The sequence below is a fragment of the Nicotiana tabacum genome, chromosome 13, assembly GCF_000715075.1.
Source record: "Nicotiana tabacum cultivar K326 chromosome 13, ASM71507v2, whole genome shotgun sequence".
Lineage (NCBI taxonomy): Eukaryota > Viridiplantae > Streptophyta > Magnoliopsida > Solanales > Solanaceae > Nicotiana > Nicotiana tabacum.
In genome coordinates this window covers 100,793,949-100,818,305 of record NC_134092.1, presented here as the reverse complement: position 1 = coordinate 100,818,305, position 24,357 = coordinate 100,793,949, and positions in this window count along the sequence as shown.

Genomic DNA, 24,357 nt, shown 5'->3' with positions numbered 1-24,357 from the left:
CTGTATTTGATATGATAATGAAAAAGGGGATTCTAAGAGTGAAAACTTTCATAAAATGGTAAGTATAGATTAATGATGGGAGAGAAATATGAAGAAATTAATATGGTTCAAAATAAATTTCTTAAATTGTGGATTATGTTTAAAAATTTGTAGACTACTAAACGTACATGATTTTGAAAAAACTATTGCAATTGTAAATGAATGTGCTCTTTTTGGAATAAAATAAAAGTAATGATCTTTATTTAAATATTATTTAATAGGTAACTAACAATATAAAAACTGTTGTACCTTTATCTGTTGAACCTCTCCATGACTCCAGTTCTGAAATACTGCTCCCTCTCATTTTTGTGGAGTCCAGAGCCTAAATGTTGTAAAATTGGACTCAAAACACCAAAATAGGTAGGAAAACAATTTGACGACATTTTATATATAGTACATTTATTTAATGTGCTATACCTAAGCGTGAAAAGCAGTCAAGAAGCATATGCAAAAACGTCCCCTCTTTTTTTAAAAAGAAAAACTCTATTGGAGCTCACAAACTTCCCCGAAATCTTGTGTCGTTAATATTTTATCGATAAAAAATCCGATCCAAGACTGCCTCGTGGAGTGGAACTCGCTTAGTGCTCGATTCGGTTGTTAAATCGGCATTTTTACTCCTTCAAAAATAGGTATTTCGAAACACTCTTTTAGTATAAGTTTTATATATATATATATATATATATATATATATATATATATATATATATATATATACATACATATTTGTGTAATTAGTTGTATTGCATGAATTTGTGCTTGTTTTGTGGTTTTTTATTTTTTATCCGAATTACTTTAATGTTTAGGCATTGGTGTGAAAATTATTTATTATACCTTTATTATATAGTTTTTGAATATAACTTTATATATATATATATATATATATATATATATATATATATATATATATATATATATATTTGTGTAATTAGTTGGTAGTAATGTATTGCATGATTTTGTGCTTGCTTTGTGGTTTTTTATTTTTTATCCGAATTATATTATTAGATCAGCATTGGTGTGAAAATTATTTATTATACCTTTATTATATAGTTTTTGAATATTTTGTGTTATTTATTGATTATTTTTATAAATGTACAACAATAATATGTGCCTTTAGTATTATTTAGTACCCTTTAGTGTGCCTTTAGTGCTCTTTAGTATTCTTTAGTGTAGGATAACCATGTGTCGTAATTAGCATAGCCGGTTAGAGTACTCAATTACGGATTCAATATTAATCAGTTATTGATCGTATAGTAAAAGTATTTCATATATGAATAATAAAATAATTAGTTATCTGTATAAAGAGACTCTGCCGGATTTTTGTGTAAAATATAACAAATTAACATACAAATCGTTATCAATCGTAATTTTATTGTATTTTTTTAATTACTATTTTGTTTTAACATATAAATGGCGATTGTGTTAAAATTACTTAGATTTTTGCACTAATTTTGTCACGACCCAAAATCCATAAAGGTCGTGATGGCGCCAGACTCCACTGTCAGGCAAGCCAACACTAAATAGTTAATTAAATCCTCATTTTAATACTTTTGAAATCGTAAATTTACTTCAATTTATCTAGTAAAAGATGAATTTACAGAATAAATAACAATGTTTTCTAATTCCAATAGTGAACATCCCATAATCATCTCAGAACCCGATGTCACAAGTGCATGAGCCTTTTCTAGAAATTTAATTATGTGATCTGAGCACTATTTACTATTACTCGACTTGCGTGTGCAGTCCGTAAAAAATTTCCGAAAAGTTTTCAGGTGAAAAATGGATTAAAATGTGAATTAGATGTTTAAAACACAACTGAGTTGACTTTGGTCAAAATTTTGAGCAAACGGACTCGGATTAGTATTTTGACAGTTCCGGTAGGTCTGTATAGTGAATTGGGACTTGGGCGTATGCCCGGAATCAAATTCCGAGGTCCTTAGCCCGAAATATGAAATTTTGATAAAAAATTTAAAGTTTTAGTTCAAATAGTGACCGGATGTCGAATTATGTGCAAATGACCCCGAAATAGAATTTTGATGATTCCAACAGCTCCGTAGTGGAATTAGACTTGAAATGCCAAAAATTAAATTTTTGGGAAGTTTGACCGAGGGGTTGGCTTTTTGATATCGGAGTCGAAATCCGATTCTGAAAATTTTTATAGCTTCCTTATGTCATTTATGACTTGCGTGCAAAATTTGACGTCAATCGTACTTGATTTGATAGGTTCCGGTATTGTTTGTAGAAATTGAAAGTTTCAAAGTTCATTAGGCTTGAATCTATGCGTGATACATGATTTTAGCGTTGTTTGATGTGATTTGAGGTTTCAAATAAGTTCGTATGATGTTTTAGGACTTGTTGATGTATTGGGTTGAGGTCCTGAGGGCCTCGGGTGAGTTTCGGATGGTTAACGGATCAAAAATGGGACTTAAACAGCTGCTGCAAAAGTTGCTGCAAATTCACTTCTACTGTGCAATCGAGCACCCAGAAATCGAGCCGAGGAACGAAGGAAGGCTCGAGATCCATGATCGAAGGCCACTGATCGAAGGCCTAGGATCGAGGGTTATGACCAAGGCCAGTGATCGAAGGCCATAAGGATCGAAGCCATGATCGATAGCCACGATCGACGGCTGTGATCGAGCCCCAGGGTCGAGGGCCATGATCGGACTCCCATGATTGAGGTCCAGGATCGGACTCCACGATCGAGGTCAGCCTGGACAGATCCGTAAGTTATAAAAACATGGGGGTTTTGTCCCATTCACCATTTTTAACAACTTGGAACTTGAGCAGAGGCGATATTTGATATATCTTCAAGGAAAAATATTGGGGTAAGTGTTCTTAACTCAATCTTGGTTAGATTACCCGAATCCATCACTGTTTTTAACATTTAATTGGTGATTTAAGTTGGAAAAATTTGAAAAAACTCTTGGATAGATTTGTGGATTTGAGGGTCGAATCGTTATTGGAATTTAGTCATTTTGATATAGTTAGACTCGTGGTTGAATGGGCGTGCATATTTCGTAACTTTCACCGGATTCCGAGATGTGGGCCCCACAAGCAAATTTTAAGTTAATTTCGGATTTTATTGAAAAATGTAATATTTTCTTATGAAATTGATTACTATAATTTTTGTTGACTGTATCGAATTAATTATGACTAGATACGAGTCGATCGGAGTCGGAAAAATCGAGAAAAAAACATAATACTTGATTAAATTGGAGCAGTTGAGGTAAGTGACTTGGCTAACCTTGTGTGGGGAAATTTCTCCTAGAATTGATATTAATGTGATTATTGAAATGTATTGAAAGTCATGTACACGAGGTAGCGAGTGTGTACACAGGCTAAATATGAAAGATTATATTTTTAAATTGTGTAAATCATTGTTGCGCAGTTATTAAATTATTTTATCTTGTTATATTCTTCATCATTGATCTGCGATATATATTTTAGATTTGTTTACCTTCTTCCTGCTAATTGTTTTACCTGTTTAATTAAAATTTGGTTTCTTTTATACTGTGCATTATTTGAAGGTTGATTTTCTTTTCATTAAATATTATTAATATGAAGTATTTGACATTTTTAAATTTGATATTAAAGCAACGTATTAAAAAATTGAAATATTATTTTTCTGAATTATTTATTCTCGAATATTTTTGTAAGATTTTTTTTTTTTAGATTATTCTGGCATGAGCCGTGAGCTCTTTATTATTGAAAAATATTGTTGTTGATTTGTTTTTGTGAAAAATTGAAATATTGGGCACTTGAGGTGCAAATTGTGATATATTGTGATATTGATACGCATACGGTGGTATAAGGTCTGGGTGTTGAAATGCATGCGGTGAGATAAGAGTGGCTTGATACGCGTGGCTAGTAGGGGTGACTACTAGAAGTCATGTGGTGTGATAAGGGTGGCTAAAACGCGGGATGCTATTTCGAAAAAAAATATTTTTTTTAAATAAATTGTGAAGGCTCCCGTGGTGATATAAGCAAATGAGATATTGTGAAATTATTTATAATTTGGGACTACGAGGCGGTACCTCGGTAGTGCCCTTGTTGATGTTGATTTATGGCCATAGTTGTTTTTCGATTAATTGTTGTGATTTTCATAAAGTTGAAGGAAATTCTGTTTTGATTCAACGAGATATTATTTGCAATTATTTGGTGTCATTAAATGTGACATACTATTTGATTCATTTCCAATGTCATTTTATTTTACTACCTTGATAAGCATTTTACCATGTCATTATTATATTCATGTAAGGCCTCACCTGACCTCGTCACTACTCTACCGAGGTTAGGCTTGGTACTTACTGGGTACCGCTGTGGTGTACTCATACTACGCTTCTGCACATCTTTTTGTGCACATCCAGGTACATTTTACCAGCCTAGACGTCAGTGAGTTACCTGCACACGGAGACTTCGAGGTATATCTGCTAACGTCCGCAGACTCCGGAGTCCCCTTCTATCATTTTATGTTGCTTCCTTATATTTTATTTAGACCTTGACTTATAGAGACATTGAGAATAAATTCTTAGAAGCTTGTGACTTATTTCTACCGGATTTTGGGAGTTGTAATCATTTGAATTGTAGATTATTTATTTTCAGATATTTATGATTATTTCGCATTGATAGGCTTACCTAGTCTTAGAGACTAGGTGCCATCACGACACCTTACAGAGAAAAATTTGGGGTCATGACAAGTTGGTATCTAAGCACTAGGTTCATAGGTGTTATGAGTCACAAGCAGGTTTAGTAGAGTCTTGCGGATCGGTACGGAGACGTTTGTACTTATCTTCGAGAGTCTATGGACCTATTAGGAAATATTCACTTCTTTGATTCCTTATCGTGCGCCTTTGTGATTTCAAAGTTCTAAACAATTATCTTTCTATTATCTCACAGATGGTGAGGACACGCATAACTGGATCTGATGATCAGACACCCGCGCCCCCTGTTGGAGCCGCAAGAGGCCGGGGTCGGGGCAGAGGCCGAGGAAGACCACGTGGTGCAGCCAGAGCATCTGCACGAACTGCTGCACCAGAGTCACCAGTAGCTCCAGTTGGAGAGCAGGCACCTGAGACACCTGTTACTACTCCTGCACTTCAGGAGACTCTTGCCCAGTTTTTGAGCATGTTTGGCACTTTAGCTCAGGCAGGATTAATTCCACTTGCTCCTGCCATATCTCAGGTTGGGGGAGGAGCGCAGACTCCCGCCGCCCATACTCCAAAGCCACGTGCCCAAGTTGACCATGCCCAGAGGTTATACCAGTGCAACCAGTTGTCCCAGTTAGGCCTGATATTAGGACAACAGTTTCAGAGGGGGAGTAGCTCAGGCTCGAGAGGTATAAGAAGTAACACCCTCTCACTTTCAGCGGTTTAGCTTCAGAGGATGCTCAGGGTTTTCTGGAGGAATGTCACCGCATCCTTCGTACTATGGGTATTATGGAATCCAGTGGGGTTTCTTTCACTGCATTCTAGTTTAGAGGAGCAGCCTACCAGTGGTGGCGGGCATATGAGTTGGATAGTCCCGCTGAGGCATCTTCACTCACTTGGACTCAAATTTCGGATATGTTCTTAAGGGAGTATGTTCCTCAGAGTCTTAGGGATACATGGCGTGCAGAGTTTGAGCAGTTGCGCCAGGGTTCTATGACTGTGTCAGAGTATGCGGTCCGATTCAGTGATTTGGCTAGGCATGCATCAGCCTTAGTTGCTACTGTTCGAGAGCGGGTTCGCAGATTTATTGAGGGTCTTTACCCTAGTATCAGATACAGTATGGCCCGAGAGCTAGAGATGGACATCACATACCAACAGGTGGTGTCAATTGCTAGAAGATTGGAAGGTATGCGGACTCGGGAGAGGGAAGAGAGGGAAGCTAAGAGACCCCGAGATTCTGGAACATATAATAATTCTCGTGCCCCAGTTGCAGCCCGTCATGGTAGAGGTTATGTGAGTCATCCTATTCATTCAGCACTTCCAGCTTCCAATGGTATTCCGACTACTCCTAGACCTCAGGTTCCATATTATGCTCCACTAGTGTCTTCTATACCTCCTGTACGGGGTGCTTTCAACGGACAGTTCAGTCGATCAGGCCCGAGCCAGTCCCAACAGCCACGTCCTCCAAGGGCTTGTTTTGAGTATGGTGACACTCGTCATATCATGAGAGATTGTCCCAGATTTAGGAGGGGTGCACCTCCACAAATTTCTCATGCCCCACCTATTCCACGGGGTCCTCAGGCTTCACATGCCATGATTACTGCACTAGTTGCCACTCCACCTGTACAGCCAGCTAGAGGTGAAGGTCAGACAGGTAGAGGTCGCCCTAGAGGGGGAGGCCAGGCTAGATATTATGCCCTTCCTGCTAGGACAGATGCTGTTGCATCCGATTCTATTATCACAGGTATTATTCCGGTCTGTCATAGAGATGCATCAGTTTAATTTGATCCAGGCTCCACTTATTCTTATGTGTCATCTTATTTTGCCCCGTATTTGGGCGTATCACGTGATTACTTGAGTTCTTCTGTTTATGTATCTACACCCGTGGGTGAATCCATTATTATGGACTGTGTGTATCAGTCATGTTTAATTGTTATCAGTGGTTTTAAGACCAGAGCTTATTTATTATTGCTCAGTATGGTGGATTTCGATATTATTTTGGGCATGGACTAGTTGTCGCCCTATCATTCTATTATTGATTGTTACGCCAAGACGGTGACATTGGCTATGCCGGGTCTACCGCAGCTAGAGTGGAGAGGTACCTCGGATCATGTTCCTAGCAGGGTTGTTTCATTTCTTAAATCTCAACGAATGGTTGAGAAGGGGTGTGATGCGTATCTGGCCTATGTGAGAGATGTTAGTATTGATACTCCTACTGTAGAGTCAGTTCCTATAGTAAGGGATTTTCCTGATGTATTTCCAGCAGATCTTCCGGGTATGCCACCCGGCAGGGATATTGATTTTGGTATTGATTTATTACTGGGTACTCAGCCCATTTCTATTCCACCATACCATATGACCCCAGCAGAGTTGAAAGAATTAAAAGAACAGTTACATGAATTTCTTGATAAGGGTTTAATTCGGCCTAGTGTATCGCCGTGGGGTGCTCCTGTCTTATTTGTAAAGAAGAAGGATGGTTCTATGCGGATGTGTATTGATTATCGCTAGTTGAACAAGGTTACAGTGAAGAACAGGTATCCGTTGCCACGTATTGATGACTTATTTGATCAGCTTCAGGGTGCCAGGGTATTCTCTAAAATTGACTTGCGTTCAGGCTATCATTAGTTGAAAATTCGGGAGCCAGACATTCCGAAGACTGCTTTCAGGACTCGGTACGGTCATTACGAGTTCCTTGTGATGTCTTTTGGGCTGACCAATGCCCCAACAACATTTATGCACTTAATGAATAGTGTATTTCAGCCCTATCTTGATTATTTCGTCATTGTATTTATGGACAACATTCTGGTGTATTCTCAGAGTCGGGAAGATCATGAACAACACATGAGGATTGTGCTTCAGATTTTGAGAGAAAGGAAGTTATATGCAAAATTTTCAAAGTGTGAATTCTGGCTTGATTCAGTGGGATTTTTGGGTCATATAGTTTCGTGTGAGGGGATCAAGGTAGATCCAAAAAAGATTGAAGCAGTGCAGAGTTGGTCCAGACCGTCCTCAGTTACGGAAATCTGGAGTTTCCTTGGTTTGGCTAGGTATTATCGCCGATTTGTAAAGGGTTTCTCTTCTATTGCTGCATCTATGACCAAATTGACCCAGAAGGGTGCTCCGTTCAGGTGGACCGAGGAATGTGAGGAGAGCTTCTAAAAGCTCAAGACAGCTTTGACTACAACCCCAGTATTAGTATTACCTATAGGTACAGGATCTTATACTGTGTATTGTGATGTGTTGCGTATTGGTCTCGGCGTAGTGTTGATGCAAGACGGTAGGGTGATTGCCTATGCATCTAGACAGTTAAAGGTGCATGAGAAGAATTATCCTGTACATGACCTGGAGTTAGCAGCTATTGTTCATGCCTTAAATATTTGGCGGCATTATTTGTACGGTGTCCATTGTGAGATCTACACCGATCACCGGAGTCTACAACATCTGTTTAAATAGAAGGATCTTAACTTGCGGCAGCAGAGGTGGTTGGAGTTGCTTAATGATTATGATATCACCATTCTCTATCATCCTGGGAAGGCCAATATGGTGGCCGATGCCTTGAGTCGTAAGGCGGAGAGTTTGGGCAGCTTAGCATATTTACCGGTAGTAGAGAGGCCTTTGGCCTTGGATGTTCAGGCCTTGGCCAACCAGTTTGTTAGATTGGATATTTCCGAGCCGAGTCGAGTTTTATCTTGCGTGGTTTCTCAGTCTTCTCTTTATGATCGTATCAGGGAACGCCAATATGATGACCCCCATCTGCTTGTCCTTAAGGATACAGTTCAGCACGGTGATGCCAAGGAAGTCACTATTGGAGATGACGATGTATTACGGATGCAGGGCAGGCTATGTGTGCCTAATGTGGATGGCTTGCGTGAGTTGATTCTCCAGGAGGCTCACAGTTTGCGGTACTCCATTCATTCTGGTGCTGCAAAGATGTATCATGACTTGAGACAACACTATTGCTGGAGGCGGATGAAGAAATACATAGTGGGGTATGTATCTCGGTGTCTAAATTATCAACAGGTGAAATATGAGCATCAGCGACCGAGTGGATTACTTCAGAAGTTAGAGATTTTAGAATGGAAATGGGAGCAGATCACTATGGATTTCGTTGTTGGGCTCTCACAGACTCAGTGGAAGTTTGATGCAGTTTGGGTGATTGTGGATAGGCTAACCAAATCAGCTCATTTCATTCCTGTGATTACTACTTACTCTTTAGAGCAACTAGCTCAGGTATATATTCGTGAGATTGTCAGACTTCACGGTGTACCAGTATCTATCATCTCTGATCGGGGTACACAGTTTACCTCACAATTTTTGAGGGCAGTACAATGTGAGTTGGGTACTCGGGTAGAGTTGAGTACAATATTTCACCCTCAGACGGACGGGCAGTCTGAACGCACTATTCAGATACTGGAGGATATGCTTCGTGCGTGTGTGATAGATTTTGAGGGTGCTTGGGATCAGTTCTTACCATTTGCGGAGTTTGCTTACAACAATAGTTACCAGTCAAGCATTCAGATGGCTCCGTATGAGGCCTTGTATGGTAGGCGGTGCCGGTCTCCAGTGGGTTAGTTCGAACCAGGCGAGGCTAGACTTTTGGGTATAGACTTGGTTCAGGATGCCCTGGAAAAGGTTAAGTTGATTCAGGATCGACTTTGTACAGCCTAATCTAGACAGAATAGTTATGCGGATCGGAAAATTTATGATGTTGCATTCATGGTTGGTGAGTGGGTATTGCTCCGGGTTTCGCCTATGAAGGGTGTGATGAGATTCGGGAAGAAGGGCAAGTTGAGCCCTAGGTATATTGGGCCTTTTGAGATTCTTGAGAGAGTTGGAGTGGTAGCTTACAGACTTGCACTACCACCTAGTATTTCTGCGGTTCATCCAGTATTCCATGTTTCTATGCTTCGGAAATATCACGGCGATCCGTCTCATGTGTTAGACTTCAGTTCAGTTCAGTTGGACAAGGATCTATCTTATGTTGAGGAACTAGTGGCTATTTTAGATAGGCAGGTTCGGAAGCTGAGGTCAAAGAATATTGCTTCCGTGAAGGTTCAGTGGAGGGGTCATCCGATCGAGGAGGCGACTTGGGAGGTCGAGCATGATATATGCAGCTGTTATCCACACTTATTCACCAGCTCAGGTACTTTTTCTAATTCCGTTCGAGGAAGAACGTTTGTTTAGAGGTGGAGAATGTGATGACCCAAAATGTTATCTTTAAATTTAATAATTAATTATGTGATCTAAGTACTATTTACCATTACTCGACTTGCGTGCGCAATCCGTAAAAATTTTCTGAAAAGTTTTCAGGTGAAAAATGGATTAAAATGTGAATTAGATGTTTAAAACACAACTGAGTTGACTTTGGTCAACATTTTGAGCAAACGGACTCGGATCAGTATTTTGACAGTTCCGACAGGTCCGTATAGTGAATTGGGACTTGGGCATATGGATGGAATCAAATTCCGAGGTCCCTAGCCCGAGATATGGAATTTTGATGAAAAATTTAAAGTTTAAGTTCAAATAGTGACCGGATGTTGAATTATGTGCAAATGACCCCGGAATAGAATTTTGATGATTCCAATAGCTCCGTATGGTGATTTTGGACATAGGAGCGTGATCAGAATTTTATTTGGAAGTCCGTAGTGGAATTAGGCTTGAAATGCCGAAACTTGAATTTTTGGGAAGTTTGACCGAGGAGTTGACTTTTTGATATCGAGGTCGAAAACCGATTCTGAAAATTTTTATAGCTCCGTTATGTCATTTATGACTTGCGTGCAAAATTTGAGGTCAATCGGACTTGATTTGATAGGCTCCGGTGTTGTTTGTAGAAATTAAAAGTTTCAAAGTTCATTAGGCTTGAATCTATGTGTGATTCGTGATTTTATCGTTGTTTGATGTGATTTGAGGTTTCAAATAAGTTTGTATGATGTTTTAGGACTTATTAGTGTATTGGATTGAGGTCCCGAGGGACTCGGGTGAGTTTCAGATGGTTAACGGATCAAAAATGGGACTTAAACAGCTGCTGCAAATTCTCTTCTGCTGTGCAATCGAGCCCCCAGAAATCGAGCCGAGGATCGAAGGCAGGCTCTAGATCCATGATCGAAGGCCTCTGATCGAAGGCCCAGGATTGAGGGTTATGACCAAGGCCAGTGATCGAAGGCCATAAGGATCGAAGCCATGATCGATAGCCAGGATCGACGGCTGTGATCGAGCCCCAGGGTCGAGGGCCATGATCGGACTCCCATGATCCAGGTCCAGGATCGGGCTCTCATGATCGAGGTCCAGGATCGGACTCCACGATCGAGGTCAGCCTGGACAGATCCGTAAGTTATAAAAATAGGGGGGTTTCGTCCCATTCGCCATTTTTAACAACTTGGAGCTTGAGCAGAGGCTATTTTTGATATATCATCAAGGAAAACCATTGGGGTAAGTATTCTTAACTCAATCTTGGTTAGATTACCCGAATCCATCACTATTTTTGACATTTAATTGGTGAATTAAGTTTGGAAAAATTTGAAAACCCTCTTGGATAGATTTGTGGATTTGAGGGTCGAATCATTATTGAATTTAATCATTTTGGTATGGTTAGACTCGTGGTTGAATGGGCGTGCATATTTCGTAACTTTCGCCGGATTTAGAGATGTGGGCCCCATGGGCAAATTTTGAGTTAATTTCGGATTTTAGTGAAAAATATAATATTTTCTTATGAAATTGATTACTATAATTTTTGTTGACTGTATCAAATTAATTATGACTAGATACGAGTCGATCGGAGTTGGAAAAATCGAGGAAAAAGCATAATACTTGATTAAATTGGAGTAGTCGAGATAAGTGACTTGTCTAACCTTGTGTGGGGGAAATTTTCCCTAGAATTGATATTAATGTGATTATTGAAATGTGTTGAAAGTCGTGTACACGAGGTGGAGAGTGTGTACACGGGCTAAATGTAAAAGATTATATTTTTAAATTGTGTAGATCATTGTTGCACAGTTATTAAATTATTTTATCTTGTTATATTCTTCATCATTGATCTATAATATATATTTTAGATTTGTTTAAGATATATACTTTAAATTTGTTTGACCTTTTATAATTGAAACTTGGTTTCTTTTATACTGTGCATTATTTGAAAGTTGATTTTCTTTAAATTAAATATTATTAATATGAATTATTTGACATTTTAAAATTTGATATTGAAGCAACGTATTAAAAATTTGAAATATTATTTTCCTGAAATCGTAAGATTGTTTTTTTTTTTTGGATTATTCTGGCATGAGCCGTGAGCTCTTTATTATTGAAAAATATTGTTGTTGATTTGTTTTTGTGGAAAATTGAAATATTGGGCACTTGAGGTGCAAATTGTGATATATTGTGATATTGATCCGCATGCGGTGGTATAAGGTCTGGGTGTTGAAACGCATGCGGTGAGATAAGAGTGGCTTGATACGCGTGGCTAGTAGGGGTGACTACTAGAAGTCATGCGGTGTGATAAGGGTGGCTAAAATGCGGGATGCTATTTCGGGAAAAAATATTTTCTTTAAATAAATTGTGAAGGCTCCCGCGGTGATATAAGAAAATGAGATATTGTGAAATTATTTATAATTTGGGACTACGAGGCGGTACCTCGGTAGTGCCCTTGTTGATATTGATTTATGGCCATAGTTGTTTTTTGATTAATTGTTGTGATTTTCATAAAGTTGAAGGAAATTCTGTTTTGATTCCACAAGATATTATTTGCAATTATTTGGTGTCATTAAATGTGACATACTATTTGATTCATTTCCAATGTCATTTTATTTTACTACATTGATAAACATTTTACCATGTCATTATTATATTCCAGTAGGTCCTCACCTGACCTCGTCACTACTCTACCGAGGTTTGGCTTGGCACTTACTCGGTACCGCTGTGGTGTACTCATACTACGCTTCTGCACATCTTTTTGTGCAGATCCAGGTATATTTTACCAGCCTAGACGTCAGTAAGTTACCTGCGCACGGAGACTTCGAGGTATATCTGCCAGAGTCCGCAGACTCCGGAGTCCCCTTCTATCATTTTATGTTGCTTCCTTATATTTTATTTAGACCTTGACTTATAGAGACATTGAGAATAAATTCTTAGAAGCTTGTGACTTATTTCTACCGGGTTTTGGGAGTTGTAATCATTTGAATTGTAGATTATTTATTTTCAGATATTTATGATTATTCCGCATTGATAGGCTTACCTAGTCTTAGAGACTAGGTGCCATCACGACACCTTACGGAGGGAAATTTGAGGTCGTGACAAGTTGGTATCAGAGCGCATGAGCCTTTTCTAAAACTTTAAAATAAAATACAATAACTATCCAGAATACAACTTGGACAGGAAAGAAAATACAATTCACTGTAGGAGACTCTGCTGGCTGCGGTGCGTCGTATAGGATGCAGCTCACCTAAGTCCCCGCCATAATCACGCCTCTGCGCCCACAAAAATGTGCAGTAAGTGTAGTATGAGTACATAAATCAACACATACCTAGTAAGTATCCCGCCTAACCCTGAAGAAGTAATGACGAGGGGTCGACTTTGACACTTACTATGGGCTATAAATGGGATATCAATGATATAATTAAGTATGGATCATATGAACGGTTGCAAGCTCAATATTTTGAAGTAAGTAAGCAGTTCTTTCATAATTAAGAAATCTCCAAATTTATCTCTCATTATTTAACAATTTAACTCAGGCCGAGGAGGCAATATCATTATTTATAAATTTCAAGGCAAGCAATACAAGCATGCGCAAATCATGCTGAGGTCGTACGGTCCGATCCAACAAATATTTAAAATGTGCACTGCCAGAGAGTCGAATGGCGTGAACCATAGATGCATCTATTTAATCTACCGAGGTGTTCGACCCGTTCCACAAAAGATAACACATTCAAATAATCAATCAAGAATTCATCAAGGGGCAATTATCCGAGAAAAAGGTAATTTCTCTTTTAAAAGTCAAGAAAAGCATTTTAAAAGATAACACGATATGATTTAAGCATTTTAAATTGACAACAAGATTTCAAATATTACAAGTAAAGCATGCTTTTGGGTCCTAGACTATCCGAACTTAGGCATAATAGTAGCTACGCACGGACTCTCGTCACCTCGTGCGTACGTAGCCCCCACAAATAGGAACATACAATGATTTATTTCACCTATGGGATAAATTCTCTCTTATAAGGTTAGAAAGGAGACTTACCTCATTCCGAAGTTTCATAACCGGCTCCCGAGCCATTCAATCAACTCAAATCGATTCCCAATGCTCCAAAACTAGTCAATAAATGAGCAAATCCATAAATATTTACTCTAATACTTATTATAATCCTATTTATAACAATTCCCAACTCCGTTCGAAAAGTCGATAAAAACAACCCTCGGGCCAACGTGCCTGGATTCCAAATATTTTCGAAGATAAACTTTACCCATAACCCCACGAACTCAAATATATAATTTATTCTCCATTTCATGCCCAATTTCGTGATCAAAATCCAAGAATACCAATTTCTAGGTTTCCTACCAAAACCCCACAATTTCTACAAATTTTCATGTCTACATCCATATATAAATCATGTATTTAACTCACAATGTGCGGGAATTACTTACCTCATAATAGATGATGAAATCTCCTCTTCAAAAGCTCCAAAAATCGCCCAACCAAAATGAAATGTGGAGGAAAATGACCAAATCTCGTATATAAAACTTCACTACTCAGGTCTGCCCTTCTTCGCGATCGCGGAAAGACCATCGCGATCGCGAAGGCCAAAGATACACTGTCCCTAAATTTACTCTTCGTGTTCGCGTTCTTCACGACGCGTTTGCGAAGCTTTCCGCCTTCACTGCTACGCGTTCGCATACCTAGCCTCGCGTTCGCGTAGGCCAAACATCCTCAGGCCCATTCCTCATTTCCTTCTATGCATTCATGAAGCCCCACTCGCTTTCGCGTAGGTTCCTCAAGTTCTTCGCCGCGTTCATGTCTCAACCTTCGCGTTCGCGAAGGCCAAATCCCAGCAGCCTCAAAGTTCCTCTTCGTGAACGCGGGACTCCCTTTGCGTTCGCGAAGAAGGAAACCAGATACCAGATACAACATCAACAAATCATTCCGTTTTGGTCCGAAACCACCCCGAAATACACCCGAGGCCCCCGGGACCCCGTCCAATCATACCAACCAGTCCCATAACATAACACAAACTTGATCGAGACCTCAAATCACATCAAACAACATCGAAATCATGAATCACACCCCAATTTAAACTTAATGAACTTTAAAACTTCAACTTCTACAATCGATGCCGAAACCTATCAAATCACGTCCGATTGTCCTCAAATTTTGCACACAAGTCACATTTGACATTACAGACCTATTCCAACATCCGGAATCGGAATTCGACCCCGATATCAAAAAGTCCACTTCCGGTCAAACTTCTCGAAAATCGTCAAATTCCTAACTTTCGCCAAATGACTCCAAAATGACCTACGGACCTCCAAATCCACTTCCGGATGCGCTCCCAATACCGGAATCACCATACGGAGTTATTCTCAGACCCGGAATTCCAAACGGACATCCATAACATTGAAATGCATTTCAACCCAAATTTATGAAATTTTTTTCAAAATGCTAACTTCCATAATAGGTGCCGAAACGCTCCCGGGGCAACCAAAACCCGATCCGAACATACGCCCAAGTCCGAAATCATCATATGAACCTGCTGGAACCTTCAAATCCCGATTCCAAGATTGTTTACTCAAAAATCCAACCTTAGTCAATTCTTTCAACATAAATCTTTCAGAATGAGAATTTTCTTTCCAAATCAACTCTGAACTTCCCGAAATTAAATTTCGACCACGTGTACAAGTCATAATAACTGAAGTGAAGCTATTCAGGGACTCAAATCATTGAACAACGCGCTAGAGCTCAAAACGCCCGATCGGGTCGTTACATTCTCTCCCACTTAAACATACATTCGTCCTCGAACGTGCTAAGAACTGTTTTGGAGTTATCCAAAATCACTGATTAGCACCTCGTACACCTACCCGTGCTACCACAACTTAGTTGAGCGCACTGGCTCGAGTAAATTTGAAGATTCCCCTTTTGTTTAGTCAAACTAGCCTTAGAGCCAAATTTCAACATCCGGAATCTTTTGCTAGGCATGTTTCCAACATACGATAACTGTATCAATCACCACACGATGTACCGGAACATGACTGCGTACCTTTGCTGAATTCACACCATGCACCGCAACATTCACATGACCATAATAACATCCTCTGATAACAACAGCCGAAATTTCACAAATCTGATCCTCGCAATACACCTCATGATATATATAAGTCTTGTTCCAACTCTTGCAATACCTCCATGACGGAAGAGATGTGTAGAAATTCATAACCAACTGCAGAGTCAACAATTTACTGAATCTCTCCCCTTGACTAGAATCATCACCTCATTATGAACCAAATAATGGTATTTGCTCTTTAATATACTTCATTTAATCCAATCGCACTGATCCAAGATCCAAAAATCTCGTCTCGCCCAGTATAAGTTGCTCAGGCAATAAGCCACCTTAGACACGATAAAAAGTCTCATGTGATGCCACAATGGGCCAACAAGCTACCAACTCGAATGTGATACATAAGGAAAATGAACTCTGGAAGGTATTACCCAACCCACGTAACTAATTAGACAACCGAAAAGGTGTCATGAACCTTTCCTCAGAAAATGGGACACAAAACACGCAAAATAGAATATAGGGAACTGTACTCAACATCACACTGTTACGACACATAACCCGGTCCAAACAACATACCCGTGGCGGCGTGCCACCCGATCTGCACAAACAAATCTACAAGGAAATACTTACCGAGCTAGAATGCTCATTACTACAAAATATCCGAATATCGAACACAAGCAGGCTAAGTGCATCACACCATCCCTGGGAGGACCGACAACGCCATACGCTACAAAACTCAAGCGCAACTAAGGTGCGACATATGATCGGAATCTCGAGAGCCATCCTGCTCACATAACATCATCGCTACGCTTAACCTCAACACATATGAAATTCATCAAGTCATTTCACAACTCTCACGACACAATATAGTATTACATGAAATTGCCGACGACGAAGTAACATCCAACGTCTGAATACTCCTCCATAAGGAGCGCTAAGCTGAAATGAACATATCCAGCCCGATTTAGAGCCCAAATTCATATCTAGATCCATCCACGGACCTCAAGCCAATTTGGATCGCATCGTACTAGTCTAATAATTTTTCAAGGGTTCATAATAACCCCTTTTCCCTATAACACACAAGAATAACCATCATATCCGAAACAAACCTCCACAGTCCATAATCAAATGAACCGAGCGCCCTCCAAGCTTAAATTCTCACATGAACGATAGTACCGCAATCTCCATACTTGGTTCCAATCTTCAATTAATCAAGTGACTACATGTCACACTTATACAATCTTCCCGTGGAATGTGCTCCCACGACCTTCCGCACCAGATAACAAGTCTGCACGTTCATACCACCGGCCTCACAAACGTTGTAAAGCAAATCAAAAATATGAAATCACTACTCAAAGCCTCTTGTATAGGACACCAATCTCAGGTGATGCTAAAGACAATAGCAGCTTACTCTAACCATCTGAATCCTTTCCCGCTCATCCGAGCTCTTGACATTCTTGTCGACACCAAACTGCAACCTTGATCCTTAACTTCCGAATCCCATGCCGATCACTGCACTTAATCATGCCAATGCGCAAAAGTGCAAGAAGTTAATCTTAACTTCCGAACTATTAATAGGGTAAACACTTCATTACATAGAAACCTTTTACTTAACTCATTCCAAGAGAACCATCGCAACACGCGACTGAATCCTCATATCCGCAAAAAGTACTAACCTCAAGTAGTGGTCTAAACCACCATAACGCCTCCGGGATCCATCTGCACATAACATGCCATAATACTCGAAAGCCTCCAAATAATATCGGTTACGGCGACCGTCAAACCTCGCACGTACCGTCACCAATCACATGAATAACCCAACACACTGAAAGAGCTGATCATTGCCATCATTATGCCAATTCATCCATTGCTAACCAAACCTGACTTCTCCTAATTTACTTTGGATCTTCCTTAGAAATAACAGCTGCTCCTTTATCAATATAACGAACTCAATACTCACTTATTCCGAGTGACCCCATTTCCCGAGACCACATTATCTCCAAAACCCACGAACCATTTCATGCCCTCTTTGTGCGCATAATCGCGTCTTCAACTGATACACCAATTCTGATGATTCTTCTATAAATCCAAAGTTACATGCTCCCCTTCTTCTCATGATACCCCATAGACCAAAGATAACACGGAACACTCCATGCTCCTTTATCAATCCGCTACAGAAGCTCGATATTCAACCATACTATGGACTCGAAATCCTTAGGCACCACGCCTTAACTTTTGAATCCACTAGGACCGTTATTGTGAGTCACCCACTCTGACTTGGTCTCGAATATAATCAACTCCAAGGCTCCGCTAGCACATGAGTACCCTCTTAAGGAAGCACCTGGCCGAATCATCTTCCTTGTAACTCCCCTCTACACGAAGCATAAATCCTGAATCTTCCCAAAGCCTGAGCATGAATCTATAAGGCCAACTATAGCACACATTACTCAAATCGCTTGCTCAAATTACCACTGATGTTCTCTTTCCTTAGTCATAATAACCCATCAATATGCCGATAACCAAAAATCTTACAAATAGATGACCATGCAATCTAATTGTAGGCGGTGGGACTCTCCCACTTAGCTTGAAGCTACTATTGCATAAACCTGGAACCCATCAAGATTCTTCCTTCATCGACATGATCTAGCACAATCAACCCGCCAAATTCCTCGAAATCCTTATATTAACCTTTAATGATCACTTCGAATCACTAACCACATTCACATATTCGACCTCTTGCCGGATAACCAGTAGAATTCTTTCATGACAGCTCCATCAACACCACACAACCGCTAACCTGCTCACAGGAGATAACCCACCTGTGGAAATTACATGCTTACATATTCCCACAATGCTGCACCGAGTACAATTAACACGAAGCCAACAAACCATCCTGAGTTCATGCTCATCCACCAGCTGTACAAGTCTGTTCACTCCTTATGGACATCAACTAAAGGTGTGACAATACATTCCAATCCAAAGTCATGTTGTATCCTTCTTCATATCAAGCAACTCCCTCATGTCACACCCAATCTTCCTCAATATAGCAGCCAATATTCCAAATTAAGTCCGTAGACTTAGTCATGGTCCACCATGAATACCAAATCCCTCTAAACTTTCTCAAGGCATGTAGTCATCCTACCACAGAACCCACATGCTACTCTGCCACTCTCCCACTTTGGGCAAACTCGCTCCTTTAAGTAACTACCCGACTCCTATTTCTCACTCTTGGACTTCTATAAGTTTATCCACCGCAAGGCACCTCCCACATATCCTTCCTCATCCTTCGCTACCCAATTGTTGCCTTAAATCAAAATCTACCTCTGTAGCACTTGAACCGATAGATTGCTACCAACTTTAAACCTTTCCAAAAATCATCTTTCTCAAGCCATCAATACCAGGAATACCGATTCGATCCTGAACCCCTAAACACTGCGACCTTCGACAACCGCTTTCTCGATACCATTTATAATACTCTGCCTCAAGGAGAATTGAAGAAAACCATTACACCGGTGAACTTAACACATAATAACCAATCAAGGACGATGATGCCATATCACAAGCGGAGATTTTGCCACGCTTGAAAATATCGAGTCCCGGTACTCCATCAACCCAAGTCTGAACATTCTTAGTTCGATTGCCTTTCCTTCGTCAGGAGTAAAATACCGAATCTGAATCATGCACTGAGTAAACCTCCTTTCAAGTCATTCACTGCCCCGAGACATAGGCAAGAATCCTACCATCACATTAATACTATGTGACAATAATTCCTGAGCATCATAACAACATGTGCATAGCCTCAAAGCTCTCAGAAGTACAGTTACTGGGCTGAAATGACAGAATATCCTTCCACAAGGCGACGACAATAGCCCAATCAACTACGCAGGTAGAAACACGCTGCACCACATCTGTAGTACCATTATAATTCCTCAATTCCCGATTTATAACCCGCGCTTCACGTCGCATAAGATTGAATGAGAAAGATATGAAAGCATAAACCTCAAAGGAATCAAATCGCACGATGAGGAATCAAGAATGGAAGTGCTCCTAACAGTCGTGTAGCCTCTCAAAGATAAGTACAAACGTCTCTGTACTGATCCACAAGACTCTACTAGACTCGCTCATGACTCGTGAGACCTAAGTGAACCTAGCGCTCTGATACCATGTTATCACGACCCAAAATCCATAAAGGTTGTGATGGCGCCAGACTCCACTATCAGGCAAGCCAACACTAAATAGTTAATTAAATCCCCATTTTAATTCTTTTAAAATCGTAAATTTACTTCAATTTATCTAGTAAAAGATGAAGTTACAGAATAAATAACAACGTTTTCCAATTCCAAAAGTGAACATCCCATAATCATCCTAAAACCCGGTGTCACAAGTGCATGAGCCTTTTCTAGAAATTTAAAATAAAATACAATAATTGTCCGGAATACAAGTTGGACAGGAAAGAAAATATAATTCACTGAAGAAGACTCTGCTGGCTATGGTGCGTTGTATAGGATGCAGCTCACTTAAGTCCCCGCCATAATCGCGCCTCTGCACCCAAGAGGTTGCTAAACACATGTGTACCTGCACAAAAATATGCAGCAAGTGTAATATGAGTACGTAAATCAACGCATACCCAGTAAGTATCCCGCCTAACCCCGAAGAAGTAGTGATGAGGGGTCGAATTCGACACTTAATATGGGCTATAAATGGGATATCAATGATATAATTAAGTATGGATCATATGAACGATTGCAAGCTCAATATTTTGAAGTAAGCACTTCTTTCATAATTAAGAAATCTCCAAATTTATCTCCCATTATTTAACAATTTAACTCAGGTCGATAAGGCAATATCATTATTTATAAATTTCAAGGCAAGCAATACAAGCATGCACAAATCATGCCAAGGTCGTATGGCCCGATCCAACAAATATTTAAAGTGTGCACTGCCAGAGGGTCGAATGACGTGAACCATAGATGCATCTATTTAATCTACCAAGGCGTTCGGCCCGTTCCACAAAAAATAACACATTTAAATAATCAATCAAGAATTCATCAAGGGGCAATTATCCAAGAAAAAGGTAATTTCTCTTTTAAAATTCAAGAAAATGATGCCTATCCTTTTAGATATTTATTAACACAGTTCGATATGATTTAAGCATTTTCAATTGACAACAAGATTTCAAATATTACAACTAAAGCATGCTTTTGGGTCCTAGACTACCCGAACTTAGGCATAATAGTAGCTACGCACGGACTCTCATCACCTCGTGCGTACGTAGCCCCCACAAATAGGAGCACACAATGATTTATTTCGCCTATGGGGTAAATTCCCTCTTACAAGGTTAGAAATGAAACTTACCTCGCTCTGAAGTTTCATAACCGGCTCCCAAGCCATTCAATCAACTCAAATCGATGCCCAACACTCCAAAACTAGTCAATAAATGAGAAAATCCATAAATATATACTCTAATACTCATTATAATCCAATTTATAACAATTCTCAACTCCGTTCGAAAAGTCGATAAAAATCACCCTCGGGCCCACGTGCCCGGATTCCAAAAGTTTTCGAAGATAAAATTTACCCATAACCCCACGAACTCAAATATATAATTTATTCTCCATTTCATGCCCAATTTCGTGATCAAAATCCAAGAATACCAATTTCTAGGTTTCCTACCAAAACCCCACAATTTCTATAAATTTCCATGTCTAAATCCATATATAAACCATGTATTTAACTCACAATGTACGGGAATTACTTACCTCATAATAGATGATGAAATATACTTTTCAAAAGCTCCAAAAATCGCTCAACCAAATGAAATGTGGAGGAAAATGGCCAAATCCCGTATATAAAACTTCACTGTCCAGGTCCGCCCTTCTTCGTGATCGTGGAAAGACCATCGAGATCGCGAAGGCCAAAGACACACTGTCCCCAAATTTCCTCTCCGCGTCCGCGTTCCTCATGATACGTTCGTGAAGCTTTCCGTCCTTATTGCTTCGCGTTCGCATACCCAGCCTCTCATCCGCGTAGGCCAAACATCCTCTGGCCCAGTCCTCATTTCCATCTACGCGTTCGCGACGCCCCACTCGCATTCGCGTAGGTTCCTCAAGTTCTTCACCGCGTTCGCGTCTCAACCTTCGCGTTCGCGAAGGCCAAATCCCACCAGCCTCAAAGTTCCTCTTCAGGAACGCGGGACTCCCTTCGCGTTCACGAAGAAGGAAACCAGATACCAAATACAATAGCAGAAAATCATTTCGTTTTGGTTCAAAACCACCGCGAAACACACCCGAGGCCCCCGGGACCCCGTCCAAACATACCAACCAGTCCCATAACATAACACAAACTTTCTCGAGACCTCAAATTACATCAAACAACATCGAAATCATGAATCACACTCCAATTCAAAGTTAATGAACTTTGAAACTTCAACTTCTACAATCTATGCCGAAACCTATCAAATCACGTCTGATTGTCCTCAAATTTTGCACACAAGTCACATTTGACATTACTCACCTACTCCAACATCCGGAATCGAAATCCGACCCCGATATCAAAAAGTTCACTTCCGGTTAAACTTCTCGAAAATCTTCAAATTTCTAACTTTCGCCAAACTACTCCAAAATGACCTACGGACCTCCAAATCCACTTCCGGACGCGCTCCCAATACCGAAATGACCATACAGAGCTATTCTCAGACTCAGAATTCTAAACGGATATCGATAACATTGAAATGCACTTCAACCCAAATTTATGGAATTCTTTCAAAATGCTAACTTCCACAATAGGTGCCGAAACACTCCCGGTGCATCCAAAACCCGATCCAAACATACGCCCAAGTCTAAAATCATCATACGAACCTACTAAAACCTTCAAATCCCGATTTCTAGATCGTTTACTCAAAAATCCAACCTTAGTCAATTCTTCCAACTTAAAGCTTTCGAAATAAGAATTTTCTTTCCAAATCAACTTCGAACTTCTCGAAATTAAATTCTGACCATACGTACAAGTCATAATACCTGAAGTGAAGCTACTTAGGGCCTCAAACCGCCGAATGATGCGCTGGAGCTCAAAATGACCTGTCGGGTCGTTACAATTTTAATGACAAATAAAATTGTTAAAATGTAATGATATGATCGGTTATTTTGCCTTTTAGATCCCTGTTCTCCTAATTAAGACTCAACGTATGTGCCTTTATTATTTTATGACATGAGGGGATGGTTGAATTGGGTTTGTAAGGGTTCGGGTCGAAATCAGAACACTTAGTTCCTTAATAGTTGCTTATAATGGTCAAGTTTGACTTGATTAAACGTTTTGAGTAAACGACCCCAGAACCGAAATTTAACGGTTGCAATAGGTTCGTATGATATTTTGAACTTGGGCGTGTATTCGGATCGGGTTTTGGATGACCTGGGAGCGTTTCAGTGCTTAATGATTGAAAGTTGGCGCATTGAAGGCTTTCAAGCTCTTTAAATTTTAGGGGTAGACTTTGGTGTTATTGAGGTCCGTTTGAGATTTGGAGACTAGGAATAGTTCTGTATGGTAATTTATGACTTGTACGCAAAATTTAGTGTCATTCTGAGTAGTCTAAGTATGATTCAACGCGTTCAGAGTAAGTTGAAAAGTTTGAAGTTCATAACTTGATTCAATTTGTTTTGGGGTGAGATTCTTAGTTTTGATTATTTTTTTTACGTGTTTTGAGAGTTCGAGTAGGTCCGTATTATGTTTATGGACTTGTAGGTGCATTTGGATGGTGTCTCGGGTGCGTTTCAGACTGCACGGAGCTAAGTCCAAAAATTTGCTGGTGTGCTGTTTTGGTTCTTCGCAAACGCGGATGGACTCTCGCGATCACAAAGAAGGATTTGGGGCTGGGGGTGATGTTTCCCTTCGCGTTTGCAAAACAAGGGTCGCGTTCGTGGAGGCATGGGACCAGTGGCCTTCGCGTTCGCGGTCCGCTGGTTGTGTTCGTGAAGAAGACCTGGGCCTGGGCAACTTAGTTATCTTTCGTGTTCGCGGTTGGGGCTCGCGTTCGCGAAGAGAAGATGGCCCAAGGCATCGCGTTAGCGAGTGACTTCTCGCGATCACGTAGAAGGTTTTTCCTGGGTTCTACAATTCTTCCTTCGCGATCGTGAGGGCTTGCCCGCGATCGCGATGAAGGCAGATCTGGGCAGATACTTTTAAAAGTCGGGATTTTTGGCCATTTTGTTTATTTCTCTCACTTGTTGGACTATTTTAGAGTTCTTTGAGGACGGGTTTTTCACCTAACTATTGAAAGTAAGTATTTTCTACACAATATGAGTTTAATACATACATTATGGGTAGATTTAAGCATAGAAATTGTGGAAATGTAGGAGATTATTGAAAAACCTAGATTTTGATAAAAATGGGATTAGACCACAAAAATGATTATGGAATTTAGT